This window comes from Protopterus annectens, chromosome 3.part0, assembly GCF_019279795.1.
Source record: "Protopterus annectens isolate FY-2018-M chromosome 3.part0, PAN1.0, whole genome shotgun sequence".
In the NCBI taxonomy this organism is placed as follows: domain Eukaryota; kingdom Metazoa; phylum Chordata; order Ceratodontiformes; family Protopteridae; genus Protopterus; species Protopterus annectens.
Genome location: NC_056731.1, coordinates 1,924,680,085 through 1,924,697,663, shown reverse-complemented (window position 1 = coordinate 1,924,697,663; position 17,579 = coordinate 1,924,680,085). Strand labels below are relative to the sequence as shown.

General features: G+C 43.8%; 1 protein-coding gene across 1 annotated transcript in view; it reads right to left on the bottom strand.

Annotated features, from left to right (window-relative positions):
- TBRG4 (transforming growth factor beta regulator 4) overlaps nt 1-17,579 on the bottom strand; it is a 1,565,288-nt gene that overhangs the window by 97,214 nt on the left and 1,450,495 nt on the right. The gene's annotated exons all lie outside the window — the stretch shown is intronic.

The following is a 17,579-nucleotide window of genomic DNA, read 5'->3' as shown; positions in this document are numbered from 1 at the left end:
AATTCAGTGAAAGTAGTCAACATGGCTTAGTATGAAGTAAATGGTAGACAGAGGAGATAAACACGCTGTCAAGGTTATGAAAATTAAAGTTATGTGCTTACCGCACTGATAAACCTGGATAAGTTGGTCCAATCTTATCAATAGGAGGACTGTTGCCATCAGGCATCACACAGCCTGGCACATGAAACATTAGTGAACTACTAGCCCCAAATCCTTTACTCAAAGCTCTACATGAAGATCTTCCTCTCCAGATCTCAGTTATGCTCTGCAAACCACAGGACAGAGCAAACTACACAAAGATACCAACATTTATCATGGGAAGTACGGCAGGTGTGCTGACTAGAACAAACATCCATGTAGCTCTATTGGCATTTTCTACCATGAGGAGATATATGCTCACCAGCAGCAGGATGATGTCCCAAGATAGTACAGTTGTGTGCACTTACCATAAATGTAGATGTTCGAGTGTATTCACTGTTGCAGTCATTACATTTGGGTAATCTGCTGGCAGGTTGCCCTCAGTTGGCCTGAATATCAAAGTCTTGGGTCCTGCGTTGGTTGCTGTCTCTTCTTCCATGATGTCAGGGGTATAAAACAGGCAGTCAACGCCATTTTCTTTAGTTTTTCTTGCCCCAGATGTCAGGTGCCCCCCAAATGGGGAGCAAAAAAAATATATATACATGCATTTGTAACATAACCTTTACCTTCATCTAAAAGCAAATACACCACAAAGGCTGTAGAATATAGTGAAGGAAAGAGAATATCCAGAATAAAGGGGGATGGCGGGTGGGTAACCCGGACTGCAACAGTGAATACACTCGAACATCTACATTTATGGTAAGCGTATACAACTGTACTATGTTCTTCGTGTTTCACTGTTGCAGTCATTACATTTGGGTAGAATCCCAAAGCTATGGATGGGAGGCTGGAACTAAATAGCATTAGGAGCGGCTATAAGGCCCTGCAGAACTGCAGGGGCAAAGCCTGCCCCGGACTTAGTAAAGAGAGGCAAATGATAATGCTTTGTAAAAGTATGCACAGAACTCCAAGTAACAGCCTCTAGAATGTCTTTGGTTGGTACCCCTCTGAGAAAAGCTGCTGATGTAGATGCAGCCCTGGTGGAATGTGACCTAATGCCCTTGGGCACCGGTTTACCATGATGCAAGTAGCAGAAACGAATGCAGTGACTTATCCACTTTAAAATAGTCTGCTTTGAAATAGCCTTTCCCTCTGATCCTGCAGCAAATGCACCCGTAGCTGCTCAGTTTTTCTTAGAGATTTGGTCTTGTTTAAGTAGAATCTTAGTTGTCTGTGCACGTCCAAGGAATGCAGAATCCGCTCCTCCTTGTTCTGCGGATTTGGGTAAAAAGTTGGCAGGTGAATAGTTTGGTTAAGAGCCACACTGGATACCACCTTAGGCATAAAGGAAGGCTTGGTCCTGATGGACACCCTGTCTGGGTAAAATATAATAAAAGGCTCCACAGCCATGAGGGCCTGCAGCTCTGAAACCCTTCTTGCTGAAGTGATTGCCAGAAGTAAAGCTGTTTTCCAGGATAGAAATGTTATATCTGCAGTAGCAGCTGGTTCAAATGGAGGCAGGGTGAGTTTTCCCAACACAAAATTGAGGTCCTATGCAGGAACTGGTGATCTTCTGGGAGGCCTTAAATTTTTGGCCCCTCTAAGGTACTGTTTTAGCAAAGGATGAGAAAAGATCGGTTGCTCTGTGTTGTGATGAGCAGAGATGGCAGAGGCATGGATTTCTATTGATGAAAAAGTCAGTCCCTTGTCAAGCATCTCAGTCAAGTATTGCAAAATCTGAGGAATATTTGGCATTGCTGTGTCCGTTCCTTGTGCTTGGTTCCAAGCAGAGACTCTCTTCCATTTATCAGTGTAAGATTTTCTAGTACTAGGCCTTCTGGCTTCCAAAATGGCATCCATCACAGATTTACTGAGAGGTGTCGTTTGAATAACTACATGATCAGCCATGCTGCCAGGTTCAGAGTTTGGAGCTGATTGTGCAGGATTTGATTGTTTTGCGGAGACAGTAAATGAGGTATTTGAGGCAAATACCAAGGAGGGAGTTGAGACACATTCCTTAGGATTGGGTACCAGTGTTGGTGAGGCCACTCCGGGGCAATTAGAATCATTTCTGTTTTTTCTTGTCTGACCTTTAGTAGGACTTTGGGAAGAAGAGGCAGAGGAGGAAAGGCATAGACTGACAGGTTTTTCCAAATGAAGGATAGGGCATCCACTTTCCATGCTTGTCTATTGTAAGTCCTTGTGCAGTCTTTGTCCAGTTGATAATTCTGGAGTGAGGCAAATAGATCTATTTCCGGGCTCCCCATTTCTTTGTTATCATGCTGAAGACTTGTGGATCCAGTTTCCACTCGTGAGGGTCCATAAGGTTTCTGCTTAGGTCGTCTGCCAGAGTATTTTGTTTTCCTAGCAGGAATTGAGCTTTAAGATGTACTTGGTAAGTCAAGGCTGTGTCCCACAATGCCATGGCTAGTCTGCAAAGGGGGTAGGAGTGTGTGCCCCTCTGCTTGTTTATGTACCACATAACTGTGGTGTTGCCCGTCTTTATCAGTAGTTGTCCTGGATGAAGCAAGTCCTTGAAGGCTGTCAGAGCATTCTGAACAGCTAACATCTTTTTCTGGGTGATATGCCGATGCATTTGTTTTGGGCTCCATATACCCTGAATGCATCTCCCCGCCAGGTGGGCCCCTCCAAACATAGTCTGATGCATCTGCAGTTAGGGTTTGGTTGGCAGGGGGTAGAGTGAAAGATCGTTCCATGTTCTGGTGACATGTCTCTGCCCACCAAAGAAACTCCTGTTGTAGGCAGGGAATGAGAGGAATCATTGTTTCCAGACTGTGACAGTGTTGGCTCCATAAACTTATTAGGTACCACTGTAGTTTCCTCATATGCAGTCTTGCATATGGAATCAGTAGAATGCAGGATGCCATGAACCCCCAAGGCCTGCAGAATTTGTCTTGCTGATAACTGGGTTTTTGTTGCCATCTGTTTGAAGTAAATAATCAGTTGCTTTTGTTTGTCTGGTGTGAGGTAAGCCATCTGGGCAGTTGTATTCAAGCTTGCACCCAGGAATGTTATCTTTTGAGAGGGTACCAGTTGTGATTTCTTTTCATTTATTGTGTACCCTAGGCATGTTAGAAGCCTTTTCACAAATGCCAGATGTTGAAGAAGAATGTTCTTGTTTTCTGCTTGAATGAGACAGTCGTCCAAGTAAGGATAGATTTGTGTACTTCTTTGTCTGCAGAATGCAATTACTGGTGCCAGGCTCTTTGTAAAGACGCTGGGCGCAGTAGATAAGCCAAAGGGCAGTGCAGAGAATTGGTAATGCATAAAGCCAGCCTTGAAGCGGAGGTATCTTCTGTACGATTCCCTTACTGAGATATGCAGGTATGCCTCAAGTCTAGAATCATTAGCCAAGCGTTCTTACCCAGCATGGGCAGAAGCTGTTGCAGAGTTAGCATTTTGAATTTTGGTATGTCCAAGAATGTGTTCAAAATTGATAAATCCAGTATTGGGTGCTAGGCCTTGTCTTTTCTGGGTACCAAGAACAGTCTTGAGTAAAACCCTTGTCCTTTTTCCTGTTCTGGCACTGGCTGAATAGCCCCCATATCCATGAGGGACGTAACTTGTTTCTGTGCCTCTGCCCATTGATTTTGTGACAGATCTGGCCAACCGTTTGGAATTGGCAGAGTATGGAAATGAAATCTGTATCCTTGGGATACTATGTTTAATACCCACTTGTCCTGGGTTATTAACTACCAATTTTGTGCATGAAGTGCTATTTTACCCCCTAAGGGGGGGCTGCCAAAAGATAAGTGCTTGGTGATGGCAGAGGGAAGTCTTTTACAGTTTGCATAGACATACCATAGTTTCGTGATTCAGGAACCCTGTAATATCTGTCTCTAAAGCTTGTTAGCCGGAGGTAAGGAATCTGAGTCATGCTTGATTTCGAAAACACATCGTCAACAATGTCTAATACAGGAGGTATGTCTGGCCTATGCTGAGAGAGAGAGGGGAATCCCTCTTTTCTTTTTTCTTTTTTACTTTAGAAATCTTGACTGGCAATGAAAACCTCTAGTATGCAAAGTTTCTCCAAAGGAATAATCTTCAGGGTTGTACTTTATTTCCTCCAGATTTGGAGGTGGAGGGTACCCCATTGTTTTGACCTGTAAGAATCCTGTCATTGCTACCTAGAGTCCTTTGAGCGCCTGGATTTGCCGCGTGAAGCTCTATCGGACACAGGAAAGGACCAATTTTTTGTAGGCCAGTGTCTACTGAATCTTGGTGGCTGCACTTGTAAAAAGTCTTTTACAGTTTGCATAGACTTAGCTGTCATCTTCCATTTTCTTTAAAACCTCTTCTGCCTTAATACCAAACAGAATATCATGCTGTAAGGGTGCATCCAACAATTTAGCTTTAACATGATCAGGCCAATTTTGCTCCTTTAGCCAGGTATGCCTTCTATTCACAGATCCAATAACTGCGGCCCTGCAGGAGGCCTCCAAGGAATCAAAACCACATTGCAAAGTATGCTTTCCAACTTGTTCTGCTGCATGCAATAATGCCTGTAATTCTTTATTTTCACACATTCAGAAATCAACAGCATTTTCTGTTTCAGTAATCCCATAACATACTGTTGATATTTAAGCATATGAAACTGGCAGTTTAAGGCCCTAATTGCCAAAGTTGCAGACGTATAAACCTTCTTTCCCCATCTATCCAACGTCCTGGAATCTCTATCAGAGGAGGTAGGATTCTTAGCTGTTGAGGCCTTTACACCTTTGGGACCCTGTGATATAGTTTCAGGGTCAGCAGCAGGGTTTTTGAATAAAACTTTGTGAGTCAGGAACCCTGTAATATCTGTCTGGCTTGTTAGGAGCCGGAGGTAAGGAATCTGGAGTCATGCTTGATTCCGAAAACACATCGTCAACAATGTCTAATACAGGAGGTATGTCTAAAGGCCTATGCTGAGGGAGGAAGAGGAAATCCCTAAGCCTCTTTTTTGATTCTTAGAAATCTTGACTCTCCCAATGAAAATGTTCCCTCAAAGTATGCAAAGTTTCTCCAAAGGAATAATCTTCAGAAGGAGATGGAGAAGGGATGGATTCCTCTGCATTTGAATCCTCATAGGGTGGTATAGAAAATCCCTGATCAGAAGGGGAATCAGAAGAAATAGAAACCTGATCTGAAGATTCATAATCAGTGTCTTGCCTAGGCCTCTTTTCAGGGGGGGGGGGTTGGAAACCCCTGATCAAAGTAATTAGGTCTTCAGCCATTTTGATCATCTGCTTTTTGGGCATAGAGGCCTGAGCACGTGGCTCATGTGTCATTTTTTTAGCCTTAGAAGTTGCCTTTGTTTTTGAAGCTGGCGTCGGTTTTATATAGAAATGCTGAGACCTGAAGACACCCTCAGAAGCCGTCTGCTCAGCGGCTCCGGACCCATCTGAGGGAGAGACATCTGTGGGTACAATACTTTGAGAATCTCGCGGCATGCCGGACTCCACATGAGTCTCGGTAGAGGCCTGCGACTCGAAAGTAGTGGGTATCAGGGACTGCGAAAGCGCCTCACTGAGTACCGGCGACTGGCTTAGGAGAAGCTTCGTTGTCGGTTTTGGACCTCGACGGTCTGTCTCTGTCCTTTTCTTTTCGTTTTTTTGTGAACTCCAGTAGTCGGACTGCTATCCGATGACATTTCAGGGTAGTTAAATCTGTTTCCAAAATATTTTTTAGCAAAGATATACTGACGCTTAATAGTGCGTTGGTTAAATCTAGCACAAAACCGACAGCAAGGCAAGTTATGATCTGGGCCTAGGCAAGGAATACAGTACAGATGAAAATCCTTATGAGGTATTTGCTTCCCACAAATAATGCAATTATTAACTTTTACTGACATCGGTATGGAGCAAGAAAAAGTTTCCCCAATGGGATACTTAGCTTTAATTTAAGACTTCGGCTCTGAAACTCGAATTCGAAAATTTCAGGAGTCAGCCGACCGGCACTTGTGAACTGCTTCTGCTTCGGGCACCGCATGGCAAGAAAGACTGAAGAAAATGGCGTCGGCTGCCTGTTTTATACCCCTGACAACCTGACGTCATGGAAGAAGAGACAGCAACCGACACAGGACCCAAGACTTTGATATTCAGGCCAACTGAGGGCAACCTGCCAGCAGATTACCCAAATGTAATGACTGCAACAGTGAAACACGAAGAACATCATCCTCCTTAGTGATCTCAGAGGAAAACCAAGACTGGAAATGGGACATCACACCCAGCTTATAGGGTCTTGCTAAGGTATTCAGTGAAGACCACAGAGCTGCTACACAGATTTCACACAAGCCTGCACTATGAAAGAAAGTCTTAGAGAATTCTACACCTTTGGCTAAATGAGCTGTAGGCTGACAGACCGATGTGTTTTTAATAATGTTATGTAGTGATTTTGTCCACTTAGAATCTATTTGGAAGATATTTTTTGTGCTTTTTTTGGTACTGGACTCAGACAAAAAAAAAAAAACTAGAAGTCCCTCTTAAACGATCCGATTTTGTTTACATAAAAGTGGAGCTTTCTGTACCCATCCATATAATTTTACAACTACTATTCTTTGTTAAAATAGCTGGAAAAGAATACAGGGAAAATGGATAAATCATACACAATGAGATTGTCACTATGACAGACCAGACAGGAAACATGAAATAAGGTTTGTATTTCACAGGTTCATAGGTGTTCACTAGGTTAATGACCACAACGGCCTTTTTAAGCCTAGCCATGCATTCCAAATGTCTGACAAGTTCTGGCACCCTTGACAAGTATAAGCAGGGGGTTGGGAAATGAAACATTTACAAGCAGGGGTCTGGGACATGAACCATTTACAGGCTGCCCATGTCCATTAGAGACAAAAGTGCCAAACAAGGATGAATTCCTGCACCCCATCTAGATGTCCAAGCTGCATATGAATTGGTTTACAGAGGATCTCCGTTTCATATGGATGGACAGCCAGTTCCAGAGAAGGGGTAGTCTCTGAGATACATTCCTGTCTCTCCAGTAGGTCCTATTTATACCACAAGCAAGGTTTAAATATTTAGAACAGGTAACTCTGGTGCTGTTTATTTTGTGGATATGCAGAAGGTCCATAGATCTCCCCTCAACAGCTTGTAGGAGACAACAATACAAGGACAGAGCCCCGAGGCAGTCTGCATAGAACATGTTACTTACGCCCTGTATTCTTTTATTGAGGAACCCGTGGTCATTACAGCTCTTGGATGTGCCTGGTTAGGTACACACCAAAGGGGGCATTGTACTCAATGACAGGTCTGATGAGTGCCAAACACAGTGGAACAATGACTGCCTTGGACCTAGATGTCAAAAGTACAGTTGTGTACACTTACCATAAATGTAGATGTTCGAGTGTATTCACTGTTGCAGTCATCACATTTGGGTTATCTGCTTGCAGTAGCCCTCAGTCGGCCTGATTAACAAAGTCTTGGGTCCTGCGTCGGTTGCTGTCCCTTCTTCCGTGATGTCAGGTCATCAGGGGTATAAAACATGCAGCAGACGCCATTACATCAGTTTTTCTTGCCCCAGATGTCAGGTGCCCCCTAATGGGGACCAATTAAATCTATAAATATACAAGGTTATACCTCCAACAAAAAAGCAAATACACCAAAAAGCTTTTGAGCATAGTAAATGAGAGTAGAGGTATAGCCAAAAGAAGTAAGGGGGCAAGAGGGAGGGTAACCAGGACTGCAACAGTGAATACACTCCAACATCTACATTTATGGTAAGTGTACACAATTGTACTATGTTCTTCGTGTTTTACTGTTGCAGTCATCACATTTGGGTATATTCCCAAAGCTAAGGATGGGAGGAGAAATTTAGATAGCATTAGGACCAGCTATAAGGCCCTGCAAGACTGAAGTGGCAAAGCCAGCTCTGGATTTAGAGAAAATTGGCAGATGGCAATGCTTGGTGAAAGTATGTACAGAACTCCAGGTAGCAGCTTCTAGGATGTCCCTGGTAGGGACGCCTCTGAGAAAGGCTGTAGAGGTAGATGCAGCCCTGGTTGAGTGGGGTCCAATGCCCTGTGGGATAGGTTTTCCATGGTGCTTGTAGCAGAAATTAATGCAATGGCCTACCCATTTGGAAACGACTTGCTATTAAATAGCCTTCCCCTCTGCCCCTGCAGCAAATGCCACCAGCAGTTGGTCAGATTTTCCTTTTAGGTTTAGTCCTGTCCAAGTAGAATCTAAGTTGTCTGTGCACTTCTAAGGAGTGCAGTATCCTTTCCCCTTTGTTCTGTGGATTAGGAAAGAAGGGTTGGCAAATGAATGGACTGATTGAGGGCCACACTGGATACCATCTTGGGTATGAAGGAGGGACTGGTCCTGAGAGACACCCTGTCCACATGAAAGATGATGAAAGGCTCCACTGCCATGAGGGCCTGTAATTCGGATACCCTTCTTGCTGAAGTGATTGCTAAAAGGAAAGCTGTTTTCCAAGAAAGGAAATTTAAGTCTGCAGTAGCAACTGGCTCGAAAGGAGGAAGAGTGAGTTTTTCCAATACAAAGGTAAGGTCCCAGGCTGGAGCTGGAGCTCTCCTGGTGGTCGTAAATTTTTGGCCCCTCTGAGGAACTGCTTGAGCAGTGGATGAGAGAAGAGGGGAAGTTCTGTGCTATAATGAGCTGAAATGGCTGAGGCGTGAATTTTAATGGGGGAGAAAGACAGCCCCTTGTGAAGCATCTCTGTTAAGTATTGTAAAATATGAGGTAAATTGGGCACTGTTGTGCTCATCTCTTGAGACTGGTTCCAGGCACAGAATCTTTTCCATTTTTCAGCATAAGATTTTCTAGTACTAGGCCTTCTTGCCTCTAAAATGATATCTATCACTGGTTTACTGAGGGATGGTAAAGGAGAGATTACGTAATTAGCCAGGCTGTTAGGTTCACTGTTTGAAGCTGAGGGTGTAGGATCTGGTTCTCCTGCTGAGACAATAGGGTAGGAGTCTGAGGCAGGTGCCATGGGGCCAACAGTGACACACTGCGCAAGAGGGGGAACACCAGTGTTGGCGTGGCCAGTCTGGTGCAATCAAATAGTCCTTGGTTTGTTTTGTTTGATCTTTAATAGTACTTTGGAGAGCAGAGGCAGAGGAGGAAAGGCATAAACTGATAGGTTTTTCCAGCTGAAGGACAGAGCATCCACTTTCCAAGCTTGTTTGTGGGGAGTCCTTGTGCAAAATTTGTCCAACTGATAGTTCTGGGGGAAGGCAAACAGGTCTACATCTGGGTTCCCCCATTTGCTTGTCAACATGTTGAAAATCCTTGGTTCCAGTTTCCATTCGTGTGTGCCCATGAGGTTTCTGCTTAGTTCGTCTGCCAGTGTATTTAGTTTTCCTGGAAGGAATTGAGCTTGTCGATGCACCTGGTAGCTCAGGGCTGTGTTCCACAATGCCATGGCTAGTCTGCAGACGGGGTAAGAATGTGTACCTCCTTGCTTGTTTATGTACAGCATGACAGTGGTGTTGTCCATCTTTACCATTAATTGTCCTGGAAGAATGTGGTCCTTGAAGGCTGTCAGAGCATTCTGTACAGCTAACATTTCTTTTTGACTGATATGCAGGTGCATTTGACTTGGGTTCCATTTGCCCTGAATGCACTTCCCTGCCAGGTGAGCCCCCCATGCATACTCTGATGGGTTTGTTAGGGTTTGGGCAGCAGGGGGTAGTATGAATGGTAGTCCCTTGTTTTGGTGGCAGGCCTCTGCCCACCAAAGAAACTCTAGGCGTGGGCAAGGTATGATAGGAATCATTGCTTCTAGATCCTGAGAATGGTGACACCATAGGCTTTTTAGATACCATTGTAGTTTCCTCCTATGCAGTCTTGCATATGGAATTAGAAGAATGCAGGAGGCCATGCACCCCAAGGCTTGTAGTATTTGCCTTGCAGATAACAGGGTTTTTGTGGCCACTTGTTTGAAGTAGGTTGTCAAATGAATTTGTTTCTCTGGCGTGAGGAAAGCCATCTGGGAAGTTGTATTCAAGCTTGCTCCCAGGATTTAATTTGTTGACAGGGTATCAGGTGTGATTTTTTTTCGTTTATGGTGTACCCCAGATAAGTTAGCACCCTCTGTACAAAGGCCAGATGATCCAAAATGTCCTGGCTTTCTGCCTGAATTAAACAATCGTCCAGGTATGGGTGTATTTGAATATTTCTTTGCCTGCAAAATGCAATGACTGGAGCTAGGCACTTTGTGAATACCCTGGGCGCAGAAGATAAGCCAAAGGACAGTGCAGAGAACTGATAGTGCGTGTAGCCTGCTTTGAAGTGTAGGTATCTTCTGCAAGATTCCCTGATTGGGATGTGCAGGTATGCTTCCTTTAAATCTAGTGTTGCCAACCAAGCGTCTTTGCCTAGCATAGGGAGCAACTGGTGAAGAGTCAGCATTTTGAATTTTGGAATCACCAAAAAGGTGTTTAGAGTAGACAGGTCCAGGATAGGATACCATGAACTCTCTTTTCTGGGTACCAGGAAATGTCTCGAGTAGAAACCTTGCCCCTTTTCCTCTTCTACTACTAACTGAATAGCTCCCATTCTTATGAGAGAAAGTACTTGCTTTTGGGCCTCTGCCCACTGATTTGGGGGTAGATCTGGCCATCAGCTTGGTGTTGGTAATGTGTGGAAGTGAAATCTGTATCCCTGGGACACTATATTTAAAACCCATTTGTCCTGGGTAATGAGTTCCCAGTTCTTTGCATGAAGAGCAAACTTTCCCCCTCAAAGGGGCAGTTAGTTGAGAAGTGTTTAGAAGTTGGAGTTTTATTACTCCCAGATTTGGAAGTGGAGGCCCCCCCTGCTTAGTCCTGTGTGTACCCTGGGACTGAAGCCAGGGAGCTCTGCTGGATCTGGGTTTGGACTGAGAAGGTCTGGAAGAGGCAGGAAAGGACCAATTCTTGGAAGGCCAATGCCTACTAAACCTTGTAAGCTGTACTTGTAAAAAATCTTTAACAGCTTGCATAGATTTTGCTTTTTCCTCCATCTTTTTAACAACTTCTTCTGCCTTGTTTATTTTATTTATTTTTTATTTTTTATTTTACATTATTTTACTGATCCTTTTCAGCAGAGGCGAAAGGGCCCTTTCAGGAAAAGCCTGGGAAAAAAGCTCCACAATTACAAAAGACAAGTTAGACATACATACAATACATATAATCAGTATACACAAATTACAAGTTTTTACGTTTTACAGTGGCAAAACAGGCAGTTAGTTACAACAATCAAAAGATATTAAAATTTAAAAATAAAGGTAAGTAATAGATGTGTTGTGTGTTGTACAACTAACTTTTGTAGGTAATAAGAATATACAGTACACAGGTACAGTAACATACATATGTATATTGTAGATTAGGTAGAGATTGAAAGAAACTAATATAAATCTAGGATTTTAGTATGCATATGTTATTTCACAGTCATCACTAATATCAGGGAACTTGCAACACTGCCACTTTTTTTTTTGATGAGGGGTCTTTAGATGATGTCTTTGGATGATGCTGTGTTTTGAATGCTAGTAGAGGGACAGAGTTTTTTTTTTTACAGCTACTACTATATATAGCATCCAAAGTGCTAACTGCTGCTGTTGGTGACTTCTAGTAGTAGTTTGCTTGATGATCTAAGAGGCCTTCTGAGGCAGTCCTGGTTTAAGGGAGCATCCAGTAATTTCGCTTTAACATGATCTGGCAAGGAATGCTCCTTAAGCCAAGCATGCCTTCTAAGTACAGACCACTTACAGCAGCCCTGCAAGATGCTTCTAGTGAATCAAAACCACATTGCAAAGCATGTTTTCAAACTTGTTCAGCTGAGTGCAGTAAATCCTGTAAATCCTTACTTTCAGCACAATCAGGAATCAACATCATTTTCTGTTTAAGCAATCCAATAATATGCTGCTGATACTTTAACATATGAAACTGGCAGTTTAAGGCCCTAATGGCCAAAGTTGCAGAAGTGTATACCTTCTTACCCCATCGATCCAGCGCCCTGGAGTCTCTATCAGAGGGGGTAGGATTTTTGGCAGTAGTAGCTTTAATACCCTTGGGCCCCTGTGAAATGGTCTCAGGAACCGCAGTAGGATTTTTAAAAAGGAACTTGAGATAGTCAGGGACCCTGTGATATCTGTCAGATTTTCTGGGAGCAGGAGGTAGAGAGTCAGGGGCCAAGCTAGATTCCGAAAAAGCATCAACAACAATGTCTAGTACAGGAGGTATGGCTAAAGGCCTGTGCTGGGGCAGTAGTAAGAAATCCCTAAGCTTCTTTTTAGAATCAGAGAAATCCTGACCTTCCAAACGAAAATGTTCCCTGAGAGTACGCAAGGTTCCATCAAAAGAGAAATCCTCTGGGGGAGAAGCAGTGGGAATAGAGTCCTCAGCATCAGAATCCTTATAGGTAGATTAGGGTAAATCCTGGTCATCAGAGGAAACAGAAAATTCAGAATCCTGGTCAGAAGTATCATAAGCAAACTCAGTCCTAGGTCTCTTAGAAGGGGAAGGCTGGCTTCCTCTGATTAAAGTAATAAAGTATTCTGCCATTCTTATTTGTTTTTTAGGCATAGAGGCCTGACCATGCGGTCTGGGCGTCAGTTTTCTAGGCATGGTACGAGTTTTAGGCCTTGAAGAAGAAGATGACGTCTGTTTAATACGCAAGTCAGTAGGCGTGAATACACCCTCAAAAGCCAGTGCCTGCACAGCGGCTCCGGACCCATCCAAGGTAAAGACATCCACAGGTTCTATGGTCGAAGAAGCATCTTGCGGTACACAGGACTCCGAATGGGTCTCAGCAGAGGCCTGTGAATCTGAAGTAGTGGGTATCAGGGGCTGCGAAAGCGCCTTACTGAGTACCGGCAAACTGGCTTAGGAGAAGCATCATCAGCAGCTTTGGACCTAGGTGGCCTGTCTCTGTCTTTATTTTTGCATTTTTTCGGAATGTCGGTAGTCAGATGGCTTACCGAAGACATATCAGGATAATTAAACAGAGCACCAAAATATTTAGAAGCAAAAATATACCGACGGATATTTCATGGTTTAAATAAGGCACAAAACCGATAGCGAGGTACGTCGTGGTTAGGGCCTAGACAAGGAATACAGTACGAATGAAAGTCTTTATGAGGTATTTGCTTTCCACAAGTAATGCAATTATTTACTTTGACATCGGTTTAGACCAAGAAAAAATTTCCCCAATGGTACTTAGCTTTTAGTTGAAGACTTCAGTTCTGAAACACGAAAATGAAAATTTCAGGAGTCGGCCGACCGGCACTTGCGAACTGCTTCTGCTTCGGGCACCGCACGGCAAGAATGACTGATGTAATGGAGTCTGCTGCATGTTTTATACCCCTGACGGCCTGACGTCACAGAAGAAGAGACAGCAACCGACGCAGGACCCAAGACTTTGTTAATCAGGCTGATTGAGGGCTACTGCAAGCAGATAACCCAAATGTGATGACTGCAACAGTGAAACACGAAGAACATCTTTTGTTTATAAACTGCACAACACAGAATGATTTCCTCACCACTGTACACTCGTGATGGTCAATGGCTAGAATACTGTCTGTGCTCCCCCCCAAATCGCTGACTATTGGGTTAACTCTTAGGGGTGTATTGTCAAAATGATAGTTACCAGGAGTGGATGACTTTCCAAAGGACATTATTATGCATTTCTTGTCATTTAGTTTTAGTCCATGGCTCTAACACCAGTTATGTGTCTGTGTCGGCCTTTCCTGGAAAACATTTGTGTCGATAGGGGATTCAATGACAGCTCCTAATTTGCATTCATCTGCAAATTTAGTTAGCCAGAGGCCATTGATACTGGCCTTGACTTCAGAGAAGTAAATACCAAAATGAGCAGTCCCAGGATCAATTCCTGAAGGACTCTGCTTGTGACTGGCCTCTCTGCAGAAGTGGACCCCCAGTTCTAACTTCCTGAGTCCTGTCTGTGAGCCAACTGGCTATCCACTGTGTGACATAAGGGTTTGTACCTAACCTCTTCAGTTTGCCAACAATGCCAGAGTGGGGTATTTTGTCAAATACCTTGACTGGGTCAAGTTAGGCAGTGTGAACTATTCTGCCCTCATCCACTGATTTTGGTGACCTTCTCAGATAAGTCCACCAGACTGAGTAGGCATGACCTGCCCTTGACAAAATCAAATTGGGTTGGGTCCAGTGTCAGGAGGTACCCCATGTCATTTTTGATCTTTTCCATAATAGTCCTTTTCATGGCTTTGAACTGTGAGACATATGAGTCTGTAGCTTCCAGGGTCTGTTGATGGCCCGTCTTTGTGTAGAGGGATGACTGTGGCTGTTCTCCATGCATGAGGCACAAAGCCTGTTTGGAGGCTACAGTTAAACAGCAAGTCCAGAAGGCTTGACAGGTCACGTTTCATGCTACAGAGAAGGCATCCTAGGATATCATCTCGGCCCACTGATGCAGTGAGAGAACATTAAGAACGTGTTCCCTAGTAAGAGCAGATTGGAGTTACATCTGATGGTATTTCCTGAGGGAAGGTTGAGGGGAAGAGAGGGGGTTAAAACTGGGGGTGAATCTGTCAGTCAATACGTCTGCTATATCTTCTGGCTCAGGACAGGTTGTTCCATTAACAATAACATCTGCACACAATTGTGTATTGCCCTTGGGGTTGCAGACATAGCTAAAGAATGCCTTTTGGTTGTCCTTGACCAGTGAGGCCAAATTTACCTCAAATATGGCTTTGGTAGACTTTATTTGCCCTCTGAGTGGTTTGTTTAGTTAGATGAGACTGCTTTTATCCTGTTGGGTGCTGCACCATCCAATTTTTGCCATGATTTTCTTCCTTCTGTTATTCAGCATACTGATGGTGCGATTCCACTAGGGTGGCTTGTTTTTTTAAGTCAATTCTGCACTTCTTCCTTGTGGTTATAGTTGCCTTTATGTAGCCAGTAACATGCTTGTACAGGGTTTCTGTGAACAATTCCATTTAGGCAGCAGTGTTCTCGGGGTTTATGGGGTCTTGAAACGTTGCCAAGTTATCACTTAATAGGAAGTTAGCCTTAGAGTAGGTCCTGAATATTCCAGGGTTAGCTGGGGTTCTATGTTTTAATTTTACTTCAAAGGAGACCATTTTGTGATCTGACCTTCTCAGAGAAGATGTTACTCTAGGGAGTGTGCAGCACTCTCCCATATTAGTGAGGACCAGATCCAGTATGGCTGCACTGACAATCTGGTACAGGGAGTTTGTGTTTACAAAATACTAGAATCTCTGTGCCTGTATGTCTGGTGTCATATATGATTCACAGTTAATAGTGGGGCAACTAAAGCCACCCATGAATATGGTATTGGGTTGGATGGTGAGTGTTTCCAATAACTTTAAATACATGGTACTGGTTTAGCTTGCAAGGAAATGGTATGGGATTTTGCTTTTGTGATTTAAACATGGAGAATCTCAAATTGCCTTGTTCTGTATGACCAGCCTTAAGGTATATTTATTTCTGATGTGGATCGAGACACCTCCACCTTTAATCTTTGTTTGTGTAGTAGCTGCTCTAAATCTGTGCAAGACATTACAGCTTTGAATTGCCAGTGTGCTCTCTGTGGCTTTAAACTATGTTTCAGTGACAGTACAGATGTCAGCATCCTCTAGGGTGAGGAGAGCTTGTGTGAGCAGAGTTTTTTTGTTTAGATTCCTAGCACTGAGCAGTAACATCTTTAAATTTTCTTGGTCTTGACTTACTATGTCAGAAATACTTTCAGTTTGGCATTGCCTAAAAAAGGCACTATAGGGGAGGACAATGTTTTTGCTAAAATTAAAAAACCTAAACGGGAGAGGTACAGACCATACCTGGCAGAGCAGTGTGGTCTGTTGACCATCTCTTTTTATGCTGACAAACACTGCACTCCCTTAGAATGACACCAGAAACCAAGCCAATTATTAAAGTCAGTCATCTTTTGTTTGTAATGTGGCATCATCCTTGGAAAACACTACTCGGTGCTAGGCTCATACCAGCCTGGGATACATATTCCGAGAGCTCCATGATGTTTCGATTCATATATAATCTAGGAAGGTAAGTCTCTGGTCATTTTCACCCACACGGACTGAGTGAGTCATACTGGTACTTGTGGTCCAATGACCTGAATGTGTGTGCAATGTGATGGATCCTGGCCCCCTGATAAACAACGGACTGTGACTTTCCATTTACTCAGCCTGGTGACAGGAACCCCAGTGTGTCTCACAATGTAGTCTCCAATGACTAGAATGTTGGATTGTGCTGTGGCCTTATGGGCTTAGAAGTAGAAGTTTCATAAGACATGGCTGTAAGTTTTGATGTGGGTGGCGTTTGGAAAAGTACAGTTGTGTACACTTACTATAAATGTAGATGTTAGAGTGTATTCACTGTTGCAGACATCACACTTGGGTTATCTGCCTGCAGGTAGCCCTCAGTCAGCCCGAATACCAGGGATTTCTGAGTCGGATGTGGTCGCCTCTTCCATGACGTCAGGTCGTCAGTGGTATAAAACAGGCAGCCGACACCATTACATCAGTTTTTCTAGACCGAAATGCCTGTAACTCAGACACACTTCTTGCTGAAGTTATGGCTAAAAGCAAGGCTGTTTTCCAAGAGAGGAATTTTAACTCTGCTGAATCAGGCAATCGTCCAAGTATGGGAAAATTTGGATATTTCTCTGCCTGCAGTATGCAATGGCTGGAGCCAGGCACTTTAGAATACTCTGGATGGAGTAGATAAGCCAAAGGGAAGTACCCTGAAGAGTAGGTATTTCCTGCAAGACTCTCTTATCGGGATGTGCAGATAAGCTTCTAGGGTGACTAACCAGGCATCCTTGGCTAGCATATGGAGCTGTTGCAGGGTAAGCATTTTGAATTTAGGGACCACCAGAAAGGTGTTGAGAATGGATAGATCCAGGATTGGGCACCAGCAGGCCTCTTTTCTGGGCATCAAGAACAGTCTGGCGTAGAAACCCTGTCCCCTTTGCTCTACTAGAACAGGTTGAATAGCCCTGACATTGAGCAGGGAAAGTACTTGCTTTTGAGCCTCTGCCCACTCATTTGGAGGAAGGTCTGGAAACCTGCTTGGGGTTGACAGTGAATGGAAGTAGAATCTGTACCCCTGGGATACAATGTTTAGGACCCATCGGTCCTGAGTAATGGACATCCAGTTTTTTGCATGAAGGGCAAGCTTTCCTCCTAGGGGTGCAAGTAATTGGGCAGGGCTGGGAAGGATAATTGAAAAGTCATTGTGAACTTTTTCCATAAGGGGGTGGCTTACCATTCCCTGTTTTTGAGGTGGGGGCACTCCATTGTTTAGATCTCTGCATACCCTGAGACTGTAGTCTGGGTGGTCTGTTTCCCCTGGCTTTGGACTGAGAAGGCCTGGAAGGGGCTGGAAAGGACCAGTTTTTAGAAGGCCAATGCCTACCGAATCTAGGCGGCTGCACTTGTAAGAATTCTTTAACAGTTTGCATAGATTTAGCTTTTTCTTCCATCTTTTTAAGAACCCCTTCTGCTTTGGTGCCAAAGAAACC